This window comes from Podarcis gaigeae (genome assembly GCF_964106915.1).
Source record: "Podarcis gaigeae genome assembly, chromosome: 10".
NCBI lineage: Eukaryota > Metazoa > Chordata > Lepidosauria > Squamata > Lacertidae > Podarcis > Podarcis gaigeae.
The window spans coordinates 35,924,515-35,944,465 of NC_139686.1; the positions used below are offsets into that span (position 1 = coordinate 35,924,515).

The following is a 19,951-nucleotide window of genomic DNA, read 5'->3' on the forward strand; positions in this document are numbered from 1 at the left end:
CGCGCGTGCGCATGTGTACAATTTAAATATTCAATTTAATGTTTTAAAATATATATTTGGCCTATAGATCTAGTGCCCTCTATCATAGATTCAAAAGCACATATCCATATATGAACCATGCAATCTTTAGAACACATTTGTATATTACCTTGAAATAATTGAGGATACTCAAATCACTAATTCATGCTTGCCTGAAGTGGGAAAACGCATTCCTATGAATTGATCACCAGAGCAGTTTTACTTCTTTTCATGCTCCAGTTGTATGTTACCTTATACAAAGACTTGAATAGACATTCAAAACCAAACTACAAATAGGAATATTATCTCATAAAAAGTACTATCTGTACTATCTGTATCTTTTGATTAAACTGAAATGTTTGTGTGCACGCTCATGTTATGGAAAAAGATAAATGACCTTATAAACATTTTCGTATGAGAAGCTTGGCATGATGACTAAAATGTAAGGAAAACACGCTACTGATTTGTATCTGAAATGCATACATATTTTTAAATTATACTTCAAGAGCAGGATGACCACTAAGCATATAGCATATTCAGATGAAAGCTTAAGATGAAATTGTGCAGCAATTACTGTAGTCTGTTATTAATGAGCTTTCGAAGTTCTCCAAATTATTCTCTCCCTCTCCCGGAGGTAAAGAAAGAACATGTAAAACAGCAAGAAAGCCAGAAAGAAACAGTGCCATTGCAAATTGTGCATAATTTCTCATTAAGGGTCTTGATTTTGCTGGGTACTGAATACTCATCACATTGACGTGTGGTTTGACCTCATAGGATTAGAAAATGTAGGAAAGAATACAATAAAAGTGGGAGGTAAGCTATGCTTTTGCATGTGCGGTACTTTGTTTCTGGTAGCAATGTGAAGGATACTTTTGGTGACTTTGCATCTTTGTGGAGCAATAGGTTCCATGGGGACTATGGATTCTTAAGCACTAAAACCTTGCGAATTTAGATGAAACATCTAAGGACCAGTTTGCAAAAGGAAATGTTTGTCTTCCCTTAGGTACTACTAGCATACAGTTGTACCTCAGGTTAAGTACTTAATTCGTTCCGGAGGTCCGTACTTAACCTGAAACTGTTCTTAACCTGAAGCACCACTTTAGCTAATGGGGCCTCCTGCTGCTGCCGTGCCGCCGGAGCACAATTTCTGTTCTCATCCTGAAGCAAAGTTCTTAACCTGAAGCAATATTTCTGGGTTAGCGGAGTCTGTAACATGAAGCGTATGTAACCTGAAGCGTATGTAACCCGAGGTACCACTGTATTATGTAGGGCTGCATGCAACATTTTCTTTTCATCCACATCCAAGTTGAATCTCATGCACAAATTACTTTTCTGTTTACATCTTCTGTGGTGCTGATGATGCCAAGGCTGCAGGTTCGATCCCCGTATGAGACGGCTGCATATTCCTGTATTGCAAAGGGTTGGACTAGATGGTTCTCAGGATCCCTTCCAACTCTACAGTTCTATGAGTCTATGATCTATACATGTAATTTCTAATTCTGTAATGCCTGAGTTGGCTTACAATATTTATTTTCTTAGGTGATTTAGAACCAACTCATTAAAATCAACTCCAGAGCAGGATGCAACATAAACATATATTGTTACACGTCACCCCAATCCCCGTGAGCAGTGCGAGATTCCAGGGGTTTCAGTCACTTACCTGTTTCCTTTTAGGAATAAGGCACAGCAGAGACTATGGTGTCTTTATTATATATGGTTTATTTGCACATATATACAACCTGAACCTAAATGAAGGGATTTCAGAGCATTCACATCCCAAGAGGGTCCAGCCTCCTCCATAAGCATCCTCCTTGGATTCAAAGGACAGGAAAAAGACATCCTCTGTCTCTTTCCCAGTCTGTCATCTCCAGCTCACTTGGAGTTTTGTCCTGCCTTCTCGCTGCTAACCAGTTCCAAGCCTACGTCATTCAGAGTTGAAACCCTAAGCCTGGCCTATAAAATAACATTTTAAAATGTGTTTGTGGAAGGGGGGTTATTGGTTTGTGTTTTTTGTTGTTGAGTATTTATTTTTCTCATTTTGTAGTTTTTCTATTGTAAACCTCTCTGGGATCTTCTAGTGAAGTGAGGTATACAAATTTAATAAATAATAATAAAATAACAATAAATCTTCCCATAATTTAGTTCTCTGAGTGGTGTACAAGGAATTTAAAACAAGCATATATATATAATCTCCCAAAAGCAGTACAGAACATAAATGTTAGCAGCCACAATCAAATTACCCAGTCACAATGAAGCTAAAACTATTCAATAAAAGCTAGAAACAACCCAACTATGACAAAAATAGAGACAAAAGTGTAAATAATAGTCTATAATAATGTTAATTAAAATGGGAGGATGTTTTTCCTGGTGCAGGTAGGCCTCTTTAGAGAAAGCATTCCTAAGGCAGAAAGGGACACTGCTGAGAAGGCTTTGCTTTTAGTATGGTAGTCCCTGAGATATAGATGGATGCATGCATACAGTCTCTTTGATGCCTGAAAAACTAGAATATGAAGAATGACAGATATTCACATGTCTCGCTTGAAGAGCTCTTGCGCTTCTCTCTTGCTGTCAGAGTACATGGGTGCAAGACAGAAATTCGGTATTGAATTTGTTTGTAATATGGTTTTAAAATTTATTGATGGCCATGCAAGACTCTGGACTTGGAATAGCATTTCAACGTTCCTTTCATCAACTGTGAACAGATATATTCTCTATAATGTGCATTTTTGTCCTCTATCTATCAGGGTTTTCCCCTGTAGAACTGTATATATTTAGGAATGGCTTTTCACATTTCAGTCTCTTGAAAATGAATCTTCAACTGAATGGAAGTTCTGCAGAACCAGGGTTTGATGGACTGCATCATTCAATAGCAGTACAGTATTTTAATTTGAAATCCATATTAAGAAGATATTCCTGCAGGCATCTGACTTGATAAAATGGAACACACACATTCTTAACATGTTTTTGAAAGCATATTGAATGTCTTTTCAGAGCAAACAATCCTGTTCCTTCTTGCCTTGTAGCTATGCAAAGAGAACATATTTTTGCTCGAGAACAGGGTTTGAAAGCAAGAAAGCATAACATTTAGTTTTAAGCTTCAGCCATAGAAACCGCTTCTGCGTTTGAAAGAGTCATGCAATGTTAAAGTTAACATACAAATAAAACAAATTGCAAACATCGACTGTAAACATGATATCAATATGGGCATTGGTGTCTGTGGTGCAGTGGGTCATAGGTTGGTGGTCTGAGCCCACCCAAGGATGGCTGCTGTGGGTGGCGCTGTGGGTTAAACCACAGAGCCTAGGATTTGCCGATCGGAAGGTCAGCGGTTCGAATCCCCACGACGGGGTGAGCTCCTGTTGCTTGGTCCCTGCTCCTGCCAACCTAGCAGTTCGAAAGCACATCACAGTGCAAGTAGATAAATAGGTACCACTCCGGCGGGAAGGTAAATGGCGTTTCCGTGCGCTGCTCTGGTTCGCCAGAAGTGACTTAGTCATGCTGGCCACATGACCCGGAAGCTGTACGCCGGCTCCCTCGGCCAGTAAAGCGAGAAGAGCGCCACAATCCCAGAGTCAGTCACAACTGGACCTAATCGTCAGGGGTCCCTTTACCTTTACCTTTTTAAGTATGGCTGCGGGCAGGATTCCTGCATAGCAAAGGGTTGAACTAGCTAACCCCCCCCCCCCGGTGGTATCTTCGAACGCTACAGTTCTATGATTCTATAATTGTTGATATTAATAATCAGGATTTTATCATACTACAAAGTATGTTTTCTTACAATTTTCATTTCTTGGATAATTAAAATATCTCTTTTAACAACATGGAGTTTGTTATCTTATAGGAACTTATTGTATTATCAGTTAGGTTATTTTGATCAGAAAGAGGTGGTAGAATGGTATACCACTTCAGACTGCCTGGGTGATCATATTTCCCCCTATGTAAAATACTCCCTACAAAGACAAAATTAACTGAGCAGGCAAAGGTCTTGGACAGAACTTTTCTCCCTGTACTTTTCTATGTGTGTGTGTGTGTTTGAAGGCAGTAGCCTCAGTAATGGGATACAATGTTCCTTGGAATACCTTTCACTGATATGGAGCTTTCAGCTATGGATAGTGATGGGTGAATCTGTCAGTTTTTGATTCATTCAGTTTCCCATTTCTCCAACCTTAAGATCAGTTTTCCACATTTCCACACTGATGGAAATTCACCTGCATTTTTTCATGAATATCTCCTCTAATATACACATTTGTATACAATTCTGTCTAAAATACAAAAAACTGCAAATCAGTTTCCTCTGATACAATGTGTTTTGTATATTGTTTTCACTAATATATGTATTTTGCGCACACTTTACCTCAGTGTATGCATTTTTGTACACAGTATTTATGTACAGCTGCATTGAATTGTATTGCAAAAATCAGAAACCAGGTTGCAAAATCTGAAGAAGTGAAAATTTTGAAGGATGAGCTGCGCAGTTCTCATATTGTTTCGGAAAGTGTGGATTAGTTAGGTTCATCTTAATGTGTGGACTGAATGGTATGTCTCCCCCATTCCTACATATGAGCTGAATCCCTTTCACCTGTGCACAATATTGTGTTTCCCACATTTGCTGTTCTGATTTCCAGGGGAGGTTATGAAAGAAAAAGTCAGTGGTAGCACAATGTGTAGGAACTGCAATGAAAAAAAGAGAGAGTAAGGAATGGATGGGATTTTGGCTAATTTAGACAGGACTCACTAAGTCCAAGAGTCTTTTTTTATGGCAGGACATCACCCTGGAATGTGAGGTGTAACTTCCTTTTAACCATTTCTACTGCAGATGGCATTCCCATTACTAGTGGGTAACCACTGTCACTCAGAGCACGTCTAGATTTAGAGAACAAGGTTTTCAAGACCACTGAGCTCATGGCTTCTTCGCGGGCTCTCTCTGTAAAGCAATAAATCACTGGAGTGGACACAGCTCATCCAGCTGTTAGTGATATATTGTAGAAGGCTTTTGGCTAGTTCTGTGTTTTTTCTTTTAATCAGATGGGAAAAGGAAGCTGGGGAATGGAGCGTGTGGAACAGTGTAGGAAGAATCCAGCTTCTTTGCTATCAACCTTTGCTTCTTTTGGGGAGATTATCCTCCCACTCTGACAACCACAGGCTAAGAACCATGAATGCAGGCCTGCAATACAGCCTCCTGAATGTTTTTGCTATTTGGGAATTCATCCCTAGTATCAAAATTAGAGGCTACTACTAAAAATATGGGTTTTGGATAGGTTTTCCTTATCAGCAAACAGGTTCTATATCAGTCTAATAGTACATACTTATTTGCCTCACAGGAACATTGTGAAAGATAGTTATTACTGTAGGCCACTTTGCGGACTGCTGAATGCTATTTCTGGGCTAATGTCGTTAATTCTCCCATTATCTCCCTACCACTATGAAAGTCCTATTGTCCAAAATGGGACAGAAGCTGCTTTCATCCTAATGAACACAAAGAAAATAACTCTTTCCAACTGAGATTATGCCTTGCCTTGCTTACTGCTTGTTCAGGTCTGACCTACTTTAGAAGGGACCAGTTCACTTTTATCTGCACAAGTTGAAAGAGCCTCAAAAAGCCGACATACTGCATTACAGCTATGATAAGAAAACACATTGGAGTAAGTGCCTTGTCCCATTGACATGTGTAGGATTAATAAGAACGTGCTATTTGAAGACATAAAATGTCAGGATTCAGAATAGTTGTTTTCTAAAAGATGTTTTGCATTTGTTCACACACTTAGGTGAAATGAGTGTGTGTTGTGTACACATGGTGTCTTCATAGTCCTGGTATTGTAGGAAAAGTGGGCATTTCACATGTCAATATGTATGCTAAAAATCCTTCCTATGTGGAAGTTGAAAAGATTCTGATAAAGTTTGTCCTTTGGAATCAGAAACTCACTTCATACCATGGTTTCAGGCATTTGAACCCCACCAGAGGAATGGAAGAAAATTCCCCTAGCACGTAGCTCAGTGGTAGAGCATGTAGTCCACATGCCAAAGGTTGTGAGTTCAATCCCTTGCGTCTACAGATAGGGCTGGGAACAATTTCCGTCTGAAACTTTGGAGGCTGGCTACCAGTTGGTGTAGAGTAGACAGTGCCAAGCTTGATGGACCAATGGTTTGATTCAGCATAAGGCACTTCATATTTGAATCTTGCCATCTGCCCCCTTGTATGACATAAGGATCGCATAGGTAGTAACTTGCAAATGGGAACAGAGGGGCTTTTAAAGTATAGTGTCCAGGCAGCAATTATGTGCTCTTTATGATCATTCTTTTCCAGTTATAGGGTGAATATGCTAAGATTACTAAGCTGTAGACTGCATTGGTGATCAGTCAATACCTGTTCTGCAATTATGCTGCTTTATGCAAATATGCAAATAGATGGGCCTCTCAAATCATGGCATGTTTTTAAATTAGAAACAGACATTAGGTTGATGTCATAGTCAACCACCTACTCTTCCTGTAAGGCAAACAGTCCATCAACTATACAAAAGAAAATAAATCTGATTTGTTTCCCTGCTAAGCAAAATTTCCTTTGTCTTCCAGTTAATGAGCTTTTGATCTGATTTTGCTCTAAATTAGGAGCAGCTATCGTATGAATGGAACCGTCACTGTAAACTGAGCAGCCTGGCAACGAAGTCATGTCTACCCTATATTAAATGATCAAGTCTTTGTTCCAGAAGTCAAATGTTCTTTAGATGTTTTCACAGCCATATGGGAACCACATCGCTTACCCTGACTGGGACAATATTTTTAAACAACCCACCTACGTAGGTGGGGCTTTCCCATTGAATCCTGTTCAGGCACAATGACAATTCTTTGGGAAAGGCCTGTGCATGCAGCCCCCAGTCATGTGGTTGGGCCATTTAAAGTTTCTCCCAGGTAGGTGGCTGGGAAAATCTGCAAATGACAATGGAGTCACTTAACAATCTGCAGCCAGTAGGTAAGACAGAGTTTTGGACTGGTTTATGCGTTTTGCCACATCATAGAAAGGAAAGATGATGTGTTCTACCTAAATGGTAATACAAAATCCCTTAGAATGGACCTTCACTGAAGCATTATTAGTACTACTGTTGTTGTTATTATTATTTATTATTATTAATTAGATTTATTACCTGCCCGTGGTCCCTGATCACCCACTTAATGTGTGCTGTCTGTATTGACTTGGTTAAAGGATAAAACTATGTTATGTGTAAATGAGTGCAAAATGCCCCTAGAAATAGTTGGCTGTGGCAACTGAATAAATGTGTGATGCATGAATCAGAGATATGTCAGACTGACTGCCTAGAAGGTGTGTCAATTCTGTGGCCTACTTTTCCCATTTCAGTACATTGCATTTGTCAACTCATTGAGTAAAAATCAACACTCCTTCGTTTCCAGTGGATTGGGTGATGATTGTAAGGGAAGTAACACCAAGCTACGGTGATTGGCTTAGATTGGCTCAGATTGGCACATTAACTGGGATAGGCAACTCTGTATTTGTGTGTGACTCAGTGAAACCAGACCAGGCTTGCTGTAGTGAAATTAGCAGCCAGGTGAATGTGTCTTCAGTATGAGATGGCTGGTGTTATCTAGCTGTTTTTGTTTCAGAACTTCCTGCTTTCTAGCTCAAACTTTGCCACAGCTTTCTGTACTAGAGAGATACATTCACATTTACTTATTATATTTATAAAACCATAAATATGGCAATCAGTTCTGAACATAGGAATGATTCTGATGGGAATCTTCTATTGTGCTCCACCACAGAAGTAGGTTTGTTTAAACCTGGTCGGCACATAGGGTAGGGTTGCCATATTTCAAACAGTGAAAATCCGGACAGAAGAGTTGTTTTTTGGTTGTCCGCCTAGACACTGCAAGAGACAGCAGTATTCCAGATATGTCCGGGAAATTCCAGAAGTATGGCAACCGTCACCATATCCCGGCACTACCTTGAAAGAGGTATATGATGAGATGCAGCACTTGCATGGGGCAACTTTCTACAAGCAAACACAGCATTTGCTTGTCCTCCTCTGCATAAACTCTACCAGCTCATACGTAAAAAAAAAACCAACCCCCATGCCCTCACTTTTTCCATGTTTATTTATATAAATTATTTCCAACTGGAGTCTCTTCTCCTAAAGGAGAAGAAATTAAAAACAAATTAAAAACTAATACTTATCCAGTTATGTATGAGGCAGTTGTAGATCAGCTGATCCATCTGAGATTAAGATCTCTTCTAAGGGTTTGCCCCCTCCACTTCCCTGGTATTATGTTACCCACTCTAAGATCTTTATTCTGCTCAGAAGAAACACATCTGTTGCCTTGGAAATGGGAACTCAATAGAACGTAACTGATGTGATGCTTAGGTACCCTGGAGATTTTCTCAACTTCTCTAGGTTACCCATGTAGAACTGGTGGGAGTAAGTGATGCACTTACTCCCTTGAGTCATGAACTCTTTGCACTGAGCACACACCAACAAACTGAGATTCTATGAAAGGTCAGAAAGTATAATAGTGAAGATCATAAATGGGAGACTGGAGGGGGAAGTTGACCATAAATCAATGTGTATACAAAAAGAGGAAATCCTTCATTGCAAACTGCTTCCTATACATGAATGGTGCAGAGCCTATGGCCTTCCATATGTTATTGGACTCCCCACTCCAATCAGCCCCAGTGAACATGGTCAATAATCTGTGATGATAGGAGTTGTAGTCCCAACATCTGGAGGGCCACAGGTTCCCAATCTCTGCTATACACTGAGGAAAAACAATGTTCTACTAAGCACTAGCTTGGAATAGTGTTGGTCAGAGTGGTATACGTTAAAACCAGTAAAGCAATATGAACAAACAGTAACAAAACTCACAGCAGCCAAAATATCTGAGGGCAGTTTTAATTTCCATTGCAAAAACACGCAGTGAGCCGTGCAATATAAATCTCCGGGGGTGTGGGGAGAGTTGTATTGGATGGTTAATGTATACCTACTCAGGACATCTGTGAACTTTTCATCACTTTAAATGTAGAACAGTGCATATATTATAACAATAAGCATAAAAGTTAAAAACATTCACATCAGTTCCAGTTAAACATTCTTCCATCTAGTGATCCCTGGTTGACAGGGACAGTATTCTTTGGCCTCCAGATGCTGGGGTATATGGGGAGTTTTTCAAATTCCTCCTGAAAATTAATAATTATGGGCACCGGAACACTTCACTGGGGAGGGCAATCCTCAAATGGGGAATGACCACTTTAAAGGCCCAGGAAAGGAATATTAGAGACTGGGTGGTAGTTTTCTAAAACTTGGATCCAGGGAAGACCTCATCACTGCTTCTTTCTAGGTTGTGGGCATAACTCTCTCCTGCAGTGAGGCACTGACCACTCCCTTGGGCCATCCAGTCAACCTCCTCCTGCTAGATTTCATGAGCCATAATGGACCAAGGGGGCACATTGTTTGCCTCATTGCTGCAAGCATCATATCCACACCCTCAGGTTGCAACAGCTGAAACTGATCCCACTAGGTGTAATTCACTGATGCTCTAGAGACTTCCAAGGAACATGAACCAATTATGGCAACAAGTTCAGCATGGATCTGAATGATTTTGCTCTCAAAGTGCTTTGCAAAGCTCTCATAATATAGTGCATTTCACAGTGATGAAAGGAAGGTGCCTTAGCAGTGCACTCACTTTACTGCCAGTGAAATTCTCAGGTGCTCTAATTGCCTTATGACATCAGAGAATGTGTTATCTAGGCAAAACTAAGTCCAAGTCCAAATACTCGACTCTAAATTTACCGATGTCATGATAAATGAGCTGCAAGTTCGTGTCAGGAGTTCAAAAGGAGTTTCATTTTCAGAGAATTTCAACCAAAGCAACATAAGCTCATTTTAAAGAGTGACTTCTGTTAGGACTTACATTTCACAGAGATCATGAATCACTTTGTCTAGCTGCTGTGGGATCCAGCTAATGGCTTAAAGCCAGACTAAATTAGTCAGGGTTTAGTCCCATCAAAATCATTGAGACTAAAGCATGATTAACTGGATCCAACTGACTGTGTGTTTAGTTCAGAGCTTTCCAAACTGTGTGTAGTGACATGTTAGTGTGTTAACTCCAGTGTGTAGGTGTGTTGCACAAACACACCTGGAAAGGGGTTAGTTTAACCTCAAGTTTGCTAGTAAAACTGAATTATTGTGTTGTAAAATGATGCATGTCTAAAAAGTGTGTCACCAGCATGAAAAGTTTGGAAAGCTATGGTTTAGTTGGTGGGATAATAAGATAACACTTTCAAAGAATGTTTTTGGTAGGTGAAACCAAGTCTCTGTAGTCTTGGTAAGTGCTTAATGTGGAATTTGCCAGTAATTTGGTATTAATGTTTAAAGACTGATTATGAGTAACCACAGATGAATAAGGCCAGGTAACATACTTAGATATTCATACTACATCTGTTCATTTAAGACACTTTATTTTAACTATGTGCACTTCACTGAAAAGACTCTTAAAATTTGTTAAGAACAGGAGGATACCTAACCCAAACTCAACAAATAAAAGAATAAGGATACATAAATTGAGCCATTTAAAAATAGATATTTAAACCTATAAGAGAAGCAGAATGGTTAAAGAACACAAAATTTTCAGGTATCATGTACTTTGATCCTTCTTGTTTTGTGTCTTTAACATGCTGTATGTTGGTGGTTTCTGTCAGGTTTGTTTTAAGTATGGACTTTTTTACCTTAGTACAAAGAAGTAGATAATAATCTTCAGGTGCATCCGACTCTGTGCGGCCTTGATAAATTTGAATGAGTTAAAATGTTTTGACTGCTGCCAGTTCATTTTGTTTGCATTTTTCTTCCACACTGATGACTTCCAAACAACCTGTGGCGCACTTGGAAATGTTCAAGAAAGTGAACATTTATGTGTATACTTCATAGAGAAACAAAGCAGCCCTTCCACTGAAAGCTGTTACCTAGCCCTTGGATCTGCATAGTGACTTTGTCAATATAAGACGTGTAACCGTGCAAACTGTGTTAAAGGAGTGAGGGAGGGTGTGGTGCGTGACTTTTGTCCTGTCCCGAGCCTCTCCGTGGATGACTAAACTCCTTTCTAAGTGACAGAGTTTCCTCAGTATCAATATGCCTTTTTAAAAAATCCACCTTTCTCTTCTGTCTCCTTCCCTTTCTTTTGATTGGAGATAGGGTTGCCAAATGCGAGAGAGGACAGGACTCCTGCATCTTTAATAATCGTTGTGTAGCAGAGAGAATTTCAGCAAGAGTAGTTTATCATGGAAGCTACTCTTGCTGAAATTCCCTCTGGAGCAGTTCTTGCAGGGGAGAGGGCTCAGCCGGTAAGGGGAGGGAGGACAGGAAGGGGAAGTACCATTTGTGTAGGTGGAAGTCCATTGCCACACTCTTAATACACCTTTCTATAGCTCCAGGTGGTATACCAGCTGCTACTTTTCATGGAGAAAGCAGCTCTGGCCATTGCCACATATGCTTTAGTTAGATTTGGTTATGCACATGCAAGGGGCTGCCTTTCAGGAATGTTTGGAAACTACAGTACACTACAGTTGTGCATAATGCTGTAGCCAGGAAATTATCAGGGCTTTGTTATTTGGAGCATATTTTGCCAGTACTGTTAGGTCTGTATTGGACTTTGGTATATTTTCAAGCTTATAACCTTTGAAAAGTCCTATGGTGCTTGGGCCCAGAGTATTTAATAACAATCTGCTTCTGGCTGATTCTGCCTGCCTAGTGGGCTCATTGCAAGCTGTCCCATAAAACTTCCCCTGCTGTTTTATATATACACACACACACACACATGCTTTTTTTCTAAAAAAATTTTTTAGGGGTACTCTCATTTTGACTCAATAAAATCACATTTCATAGTTCAAATTGGGAAAAACAAATACAGTAAATGGACAAAAGTACAAAGATTCACAAAGTGTTTAGGGGTATGCGTACCCCTGCATCCCCCCAGAAAAAAGTAGCATGGATGGGAATTTCGCCACTTAATCTTCCCATCACCCAAAAGAAATTAGGAAGGACTCCTTAACTAAGCCTGAAGGCAAAGGGTTAAGCAGCCATTTCCCCCATGCTCCAAACATGCTGCTATTTAAAAACAAAAGCAAAAAAGATTGGGAATAGTTACATAAAACTGCATTTGATGTATAGTTTGGTCTCAATCAATATTTACTTCTTTTGAATCTATTTATATTGCCTATCCGTTTTATATTCCCAGGGCACTTGATAGTATAAAACTGTATAAAACAGTATAAAAGTGTTAAAATATAAATCTAAAATTAAAATTTGGAGTGGAGTGTCATCAATATGTAGATGGCTCCCAGCTCTGTCTCTCTGTTCCATGTGAATCTGGAGAGGCATTTGAGGTGCTAGACCAGTGCTTGGAAGCAGTGAGGCCCTGGATGTGGCTGAAACCTGGAAAGGCCATAGGGCACCTGCAGGTGGTGCTGTACTGAATACAGTATCTTAATATATGAATAGGTTCATATGGTAGTTGCTGAGCTTTTTTTTTACAAAAATGCCAAAAAAATAACCCTGTGATTTTTTGATTGACTTGCCTAAGATCCCAGGACAAAGCACCGCCTTTTGGAAATTCCCCCAGGACGTCAATTCCGCCTTTGAAATCCCAGTAATGTCCAGGAAAATCCGGACGTATGACAGCCCTCTCATATGGAGACAGGAATTTGAATTAGGCTAACAATTTCAAATACACCCCAATGGCCTATTTATTCAATCTCTCCCTACCTATATACACTTAGGAGCAACATCTGCACCAGCCGTGTCATAGGAACATAGAAAGCTGCCTTATATTGGGTCAGATCAATGGTCCATCTAGCTTAGTATTGTCAACAACGGCTGGCAGCAACTTTCCAGGGCTTCAGGTAAGGGACATTTCCACATCTATCTGGAAATGCCTGAGTTGAACCTGGGAACTTTTGCATGCAAAGCAGATGCTCTACAACTGAGCTATGGTCCTTTCCTGTCACCATGACAAAAGAGACAATATGGTGTAATGCAGCTTCCAAATATAGCAGCACACCCCAGCCCACAGGTAGACTGTAGCTCAGAAGATAGGTCATGCGACTCAAGGCTGTCTCTGTCTGGTTCCATGTTGTGAACACTTAAAGCTCACAAGGGGGAGCTCTGAGACTCCACTTCCCAACTCTGGTTGTGCAGGGGACATTAAAATACTGCAAATGATTTTTAGTTGAATGTATTTAGGTTTTTAGTACTGCTTTATCTATAGTAGATATATTATGGTGGCCTGATTTAAACTAACTTGGGACTTTTCTGAAGTTCAAAACAGAAAAGTGGCATTCAAAGCTTTTACTTGGAAGAAAATTCTTGTCTAAATCAAATGGGGTTGATTATATTTCAGTGTAAATGTGTTTCAGGGCAGAAATATAATGAGTATGTTTCTGAAATCATCTGTTGAATCAGACATGTGATGTTACATAGGGTAAGAACTAGCAAGAAACTTTAACCAACAGCAATTCATGACAGTTTCCTCGACAATGGTTTTATCTCTGCTACTGTAGAATATGTAATCTAATATTGTTTTGCATTTCATATGCATGTCCCCAAGATGTTGTAATCTGACCATTGTTGATAGCTGACGTGTCATTTTTCTATCATAACTGTAGAAGAACAAATGTAGTTTAATATCTGAGAGAGGGAACACAATTCTTTGGATGGTTAAGATTTACAAGAGAAAATCTGTAAGTGGTCTGTCTTGTAAGAAAGCTAGGCTTTATGTCTTGTGTCATTCTGATTTTCTTGCTTGACTGAATTTTGCTATTATTTATCACATGTATAGCGCTTGGTCTCCAATGCATGACATAACTATCATCATTCTCATTTCAAAGAGATATCTCTGTGTGAAAGAGAGAAATGCTGATGAGCTCATCGGTTAGGATTTGAAACTACACTATCTATGCCAAGTCCTGTTCTTCATATACTAAAAACATTTGGCTTACACAGATTTCTATTATTGAAAGGAAAATAATGGGAGCATCAATTATTGCTGTCAGTCTTTTGTACTCTGCAAAATACTAACATCTACAGTCTGAAAATTGCATAACCGAGTGCAGGATTACAACACGAGGTGTGTTGCAAAGTGTCTGCATGTTGACACATTCTCAAATTTATCAATGGATGTGCATCTTTGTTCCTCTACAAATCATCTACAGGGTGACTTCATCGCTCAGAAAATCTTTGTAAGTAAAATATTACAGATTGAATATCTAGGATTTTCAGTATTTAATCACTGCAATACTTCTTTTCAGGAATTATTATCAGAATTATAACTATGATTCAGTTTTTCATGTAGCAATGAGTGACAGAAAAACTGTTGCCCTTTGCATGCTGAAACAACATATTGGCTCCCCCCTCCCCTAAATATTTGTTCCATGCAACAAATACATACCCTCAGACAGGAAAAATGAACTTATTGTATTTAAGTTATAAAAGCCGGGGGAGGCAAAGTTTCTAAATCCAGCTAGGTCATTGTTGTTGTTGTTTAGTCGTGTCCAACTCTTCGTGACCCCATGGACCAGAGCACCCCAGGCCCTCCTGTCTTCCCCTGCCTCCCGCAGTTTGGTCAAACTCATGCTGGTAGCTTCGAGAACACTGTCCAACCATCTCGTCCTCTGTCGTCCCCTTCTTCTTGTGCCCTCCATTTTACCCAGCATCAGGGTCTTTTCCAGGGAGTCTTCTCTTCTCATGAGGTGGCCAAAGTATTGGAGCCTCAGCTTCAGGATCTGTCCTTACAGTGAGCACTCAGGGCTGATTTCCTTAAGAATGGATTGGTTTGATCTTCTTGCATTCCATGGGACTCTCAAGAGTCTCCTCCAGCACCATAATTCAAAAGCATTAATTCTTCAGCGATCAGCCTTCTTTATAGTCCAGCTAAGTCATAGATGCTATATTTATGGCGCTGTGGGTTAAACCACAGAGCCTAGGACTTACTGATCAGAAGGTCGGCGGTTCGAATCCCCACAACGGGGTGAGCTCCTGTTGCTCGGTCCCAGCTCCTGCCAACCTAGCAGTTCGAAAACATGTCAAAGTGCAAGTAGATAAATAGGTACCGCTCCGGCGGGAAGGTAAACGGTGTTTCCGTGCGCTGCTCTGGTTCGCCAGAAGCAGCTTAGTCATGCTGGCCACATGACCCAGAAGTTGTACGCCGGCTCCCTCGGCCAATAAAGCGAGATGAGCGCCAACACAGTTTACAAGAACCAAGTCTAAACAGGTGGCAGAGAGCAAGAAACGTAAATTTCATTGACATTCTAGTAGTGTATAGTCAGTTTTAAGACATTTTTAAACCTAAAATATTATGTTAATGATACAAACTCTGCTTTTTGCCAAAACAATGCATTTCTCAAAGAGTCAAGACTGCTTGAGGGGAAAGTAGCTATGAGGTCAATAACATTAAATTAGCAGGAATCTTGAGATTCCTTTCAAGGGCTGGGCAGATGTTCCTGTTTCTAGACTATTGAGATGTCTGCTTAGGTACTGTGAAAAACTGAGAAAGAAATGTCCTTGCATAAAAGAGTAAAAACATAATTGGCCTGTTAATTAATTAGTCTGTTGGTTATTCCATTCATTTGATCCCAGTGATAAAACAGCAAACATTTTTAGAAAATGAAGAACTCCTGGATACTTCTATTGCCAATTTCAGTTGATGCTGGAGCATTTTAAAAGGGCATTGACATAAATGCAGCAGTGTTGGGTATTGTAGACACTAAAGATATGCAATTTATTAGTTAATAGCCTTTTAAATATGTTTTGAACTTGATGCTTTTGGTAAGTTGTTCCTGAATTATGACAGTGTAACAGTAAATTGCTAACACTAGTGTCTCTCTATAATTCAGCAATTCATCAGTGCAGTATGAACAAGGCTTCTATAGAAATCCAATAGACACAAGTGGATTTTTTTTAAAAAAGCATATGATCTTGGTTACAGAAATGTAGAATTGCAGCAGTTTCATCTGACTTGAAAAGCTCATTTAGACCTATGCAGGCAAAGTCAAGAGCTCCCTCGGCAGTAATTGTAAAATGGGACATGGACTTTTCATTTATGAGAATCAGTAGCTGATGATGGCCTCAGTTCATTTAAACTCCAAATGTATGTAGCATGAAATAGCTTATCTGCTGTTTTCCACTTAAGTATTCATTGAATGTTTGGGCCACAAAATAAACCGTGATTGGAAACTAAACCCTTATTAAATGCAATGAACACACATTCATAATTTCTGTGTTAGGAGATTTAGAGAGACACCTCCAATACACCTTTGGGCTTTAGCAGTTTAAGCGCTTTAAGTAATGTACAGCGTGCAGATATTTCCTCTATGACTATTCCTTTTTAAATGGGCTATTACACAAGACTACTTAATGCATCATTACCCATTCTATTACCGTGTTATATAGGTTACATAGTTACAGAACTGTGATTTTCTAATTTCAAAGGAGGATTTGCATAATGTGGGGCAAGCCAGGGAAAATCACTTGCAGAAAAATGGGCTATGCACACATTATCTAAAGGCCATGATTTTATCCAGTATGGTTTTAACATGCTAAATGGCTGGTTTTAGGACTGATCCCAAGGTTGTAAAATAAATGTGTAGTGGTACATAGGAGACACCAATTCCCTTCACAGAGCTACAATTCATAGAGTGGTTTAACAGTCAATCCCTCTTCACAGGGAATGGTAGCTCTGTGAGAAGTGTAGGAGTCTAACAACTCTCATCACCCTTCGCAAACTACAGCTTCCATAATTCTTTGGGGGAAGCCACAACTGTTTATAGTAGTACAGTGGTACCTCGGGTTAAGAACTTAATTCGTTCCGGAGGTCCGTTCTTAACCTGAAACTGTTCTTAACCTAAGGTACCACTTTAGCTAATGGGGCCTCCTGCTGCTGCTGCACCGCTGGAGCACGATTTCTGTTCTCATCCTGAAGCAAAGTTCTTAATCCGAGGTACTATTTCTGGGTTAGCAGAGTATGTAACCTGAAGCGTCTGTAACCCGAGGTACCACTGTATCATAGAGCTTTTAAATGTATGGTGTGAATGTGGCCTAAGTCAAAGCACATGCAACAAAAATAATCATATACTGCTGCCCTGTTTACTCCAGTCTTTACTTTCCTGTCATCGGCAAGTTTTAAATTGCAATCTCTTCTAGGCAGAGACCCATCCTCACTACGTGCACACTATAAATAATATAAATTATGTATTTTGTGTATTTTTATGTTGTGATACACTCTCAGATCTAATGGGTACAGGGTGGTATACAAATCTAAACAACAACAAATGTATGAACCCAAACTTTAAGAACGTATTTTATTCTCTGCTTAGCTTTTACTTTCTGTACATAGGTGAGAAAAGTAAATCCAGATTCATAAATGTAATGCAAGCCAGTTGCTTTCAGCTTATGATTACTTTCGGTTATTAGGGGAAATGGCAAATGGTTTCAACTACCTGACTAAGTTTATGTAGTGTACCACAACAGTTGGTGTGGTTTTGTGTCTGTTGTATTAGATTGAAAGATGCATTTGCCTTAGCAGTTGGAATACCTCATTTAATGAGATCGTGAAAGGATGACAGTTACTTGGAGTGTTCATTGATAGTGTTCTTGTGAAATACAGCATGTCCTGTGTCACACAGCCATGCCGCTCATTCCTTGGCTGATAGAGAACTGGCACTGATAGTTGCTGCAGCTTATTGCTATTTACATGGCAGGCCAAATAGCATTTAGTTGAAAGTTACTTTCCTTGTGATCATAGCGTACTGGAAAATGAGAAAAGCATGGACAGTCAAACCTTTGTGATTTCCTGCATAGTGGCTATTATCTGTCATACAAGGTCAAACAGATAAGGTCTGAAATGCTTTTTCTGTCAACAACAGAGAGCTCATACAATAATAAGAACCCTTAGTTGTGATGCAGTGCTTCATAGCCAGAGCTCTTCCTGCTCACTAAACCCTGTTACCTCGTCAGCTTCCAACACCATCTCCCCCCAATCTGCTCCCTCTTCTCCCTCTGACCACTCATTGTTGTCCCACCACCAATCCCCTGGCTCTGAGCCTTCTTCCCCTGGTTGTTCCCCAGCTTGTTCCTCGCACCACTCCTCTGCATCTAGTCAGCCCATGATACCAGACAGGGCGCTGGTCCACCAGCTGAAGCTGATGGAAGACACTCCATGTCACCAAGGCCACCTGAGCCTCAAGTGACAGCAGTGGATCTAGAAGTACCTTCTAGCTGCATACTCGCTTCTTCAGAGGGATTTGTAACTCCATGAAGTCCCATCCATCCGGTCTAAGGAACCACCCACTAACAGTGCCTCAGTCTTACCTGGATTTAGCATCGGTTTATTGGCTCTCATCCAGTCCATTGCCAAGGCGAGACAACAGTCCACTACATCCACTGCCACACTTGCAGATGTAAAGGAAAAGTAGAGCTGCGTGTTATCAGCATACTGCTGCTAACGTTCTCCAAAACTCCTGATGACCCCACTCAGTGGTTTCATGTAGATGTTAAACAGTGGGGGATAAAATAGAACCCTGAGGAACCCCATATTAAAGGTTCCGTGGAACTGAAGAGTACCCCCCAAGCACCACTCTCTGAAAACAACCACCCAAGTAGGACTGGAACTGCCGCAAAGCATTGTCACCCACCCCTAAAGCAAAGAGCCGGTCCAGAGGATACCATGGTTGATGGTATGAAAAGCCACTGAGAGGTCAAGGAGAATGAACAAGAACACATCCGTCCGTCCCCCCTGACAGAAGTCATCATACAGGGTGACCAAAGCAGTTTCTGTGCTAAAACCCAGCTTAAACCCTGATTGAAATGAATCTAGAAAACCGCTTTCCTCCAAGAGCACCTGGGTCTAGTCTGCAACCACCCACTCAAGAACCTTGCCCAAGAAAGGGATATTGGTAACTGGCTTCAATAATTACTTAGATTTTCTTAATCTGGGGAGGGGTTGTTGAGGAGCGGTTTTACCATTGCCTGCTTGAAGCAGGCAGGGGCCACTGCCTCTCACAAGGAGGTATTAATCATCTCCCTGACCCAGCCAGCTGCTCCCTCCCTGCTAGTTTTTATCAGCCAAGGGGGCAAGTGGCTGCCCTGACCAATTCAAGCACCTTGTCTGCACCCTCAAGCCTTACTAACTGAAACTCACCCGACATAACAGGACTAGACATCCTTAACTGGTAGCAGACTAAGGCTTGCTTTTTCAAAAAAACAATAACAGATAAGGTAGTGAACCTCTGTCTGAACTGTACTACCTCAAACTGCAGATGGGAGTACATGATTAAATGATCCTTCATACAAAAAATTCCCTGTGGATTTAATGTAAATTGGGGAAGGAGAATTCAGTCATATGAGTTCATGCCTGCATAGTTTGGACCTAGGTTTACCGCCTCAAGAGCTGTTTGTGGAACTAGGCCTAAAGTTTCTATGAACCAGGTTGCACTCATTACAGAGGGTAATTCTGCTATCTATCCACAAGCATATGCACTGAAATGGTAATAATTTTCTGAAAGGAGAAGATAATTGATATTATATATGTAGTTATACATACAGATGGAAAACTGCCCTGTGAGCTATCTTTCTTCTTTATGCTATCAATGTTTCCACACAGCTTACTTGATATTTTGATCTGCACAATTAACTGCTGGCTGTGGTATTTCCTATGCATAGAATGGTTAGTAAACCATGCAAGCAATTATGGGAATATTTCAAAATCTGAATTAAACCCCTTGAGCATCTGCAGGTGCAATATATATATATATATGCATGTCTCATGGGTGCTGTTACTTGAAGCTTGAAAACAAAGTTATATAGTGCACCATGTTTGCTTCTGCTTACAATTTGAACACGCTGCAGCCTTGATCATACCAGCTAGTTTGTAAAGGGTACTTAATGTG

General features: G+C 40.2%; 1 protein-coding gene and 1 long non-coding RNA gene across 3 annotated transcripts in view; one reads left to right on the forward strand and one right to left on the reverse strand.

The window, feature by feature from the left end:
* Positions 1–19,951, forward strand: part of TMCC3 (transmembrane and coiled-coil domain family 3) — a 91,852-nt gene that overhangs the window by 23,190 nt on the left and 48,711 nt on the right. The gene's annotated exons all lie outside the window — the stretch shown is intronic.
* On the reverse strand, positions 14,463–19,218 carry LOC310825396. The gene is made up of 2 exons (XR_014555268.1): positions 17,599–19,218; positions 14,463–14,953 (listed from the first exon to the last, which is right to left on the reverse strand). It is a non-coding gene; the product is annotated as an uncharacterized lncRNA (long non-coding RNA).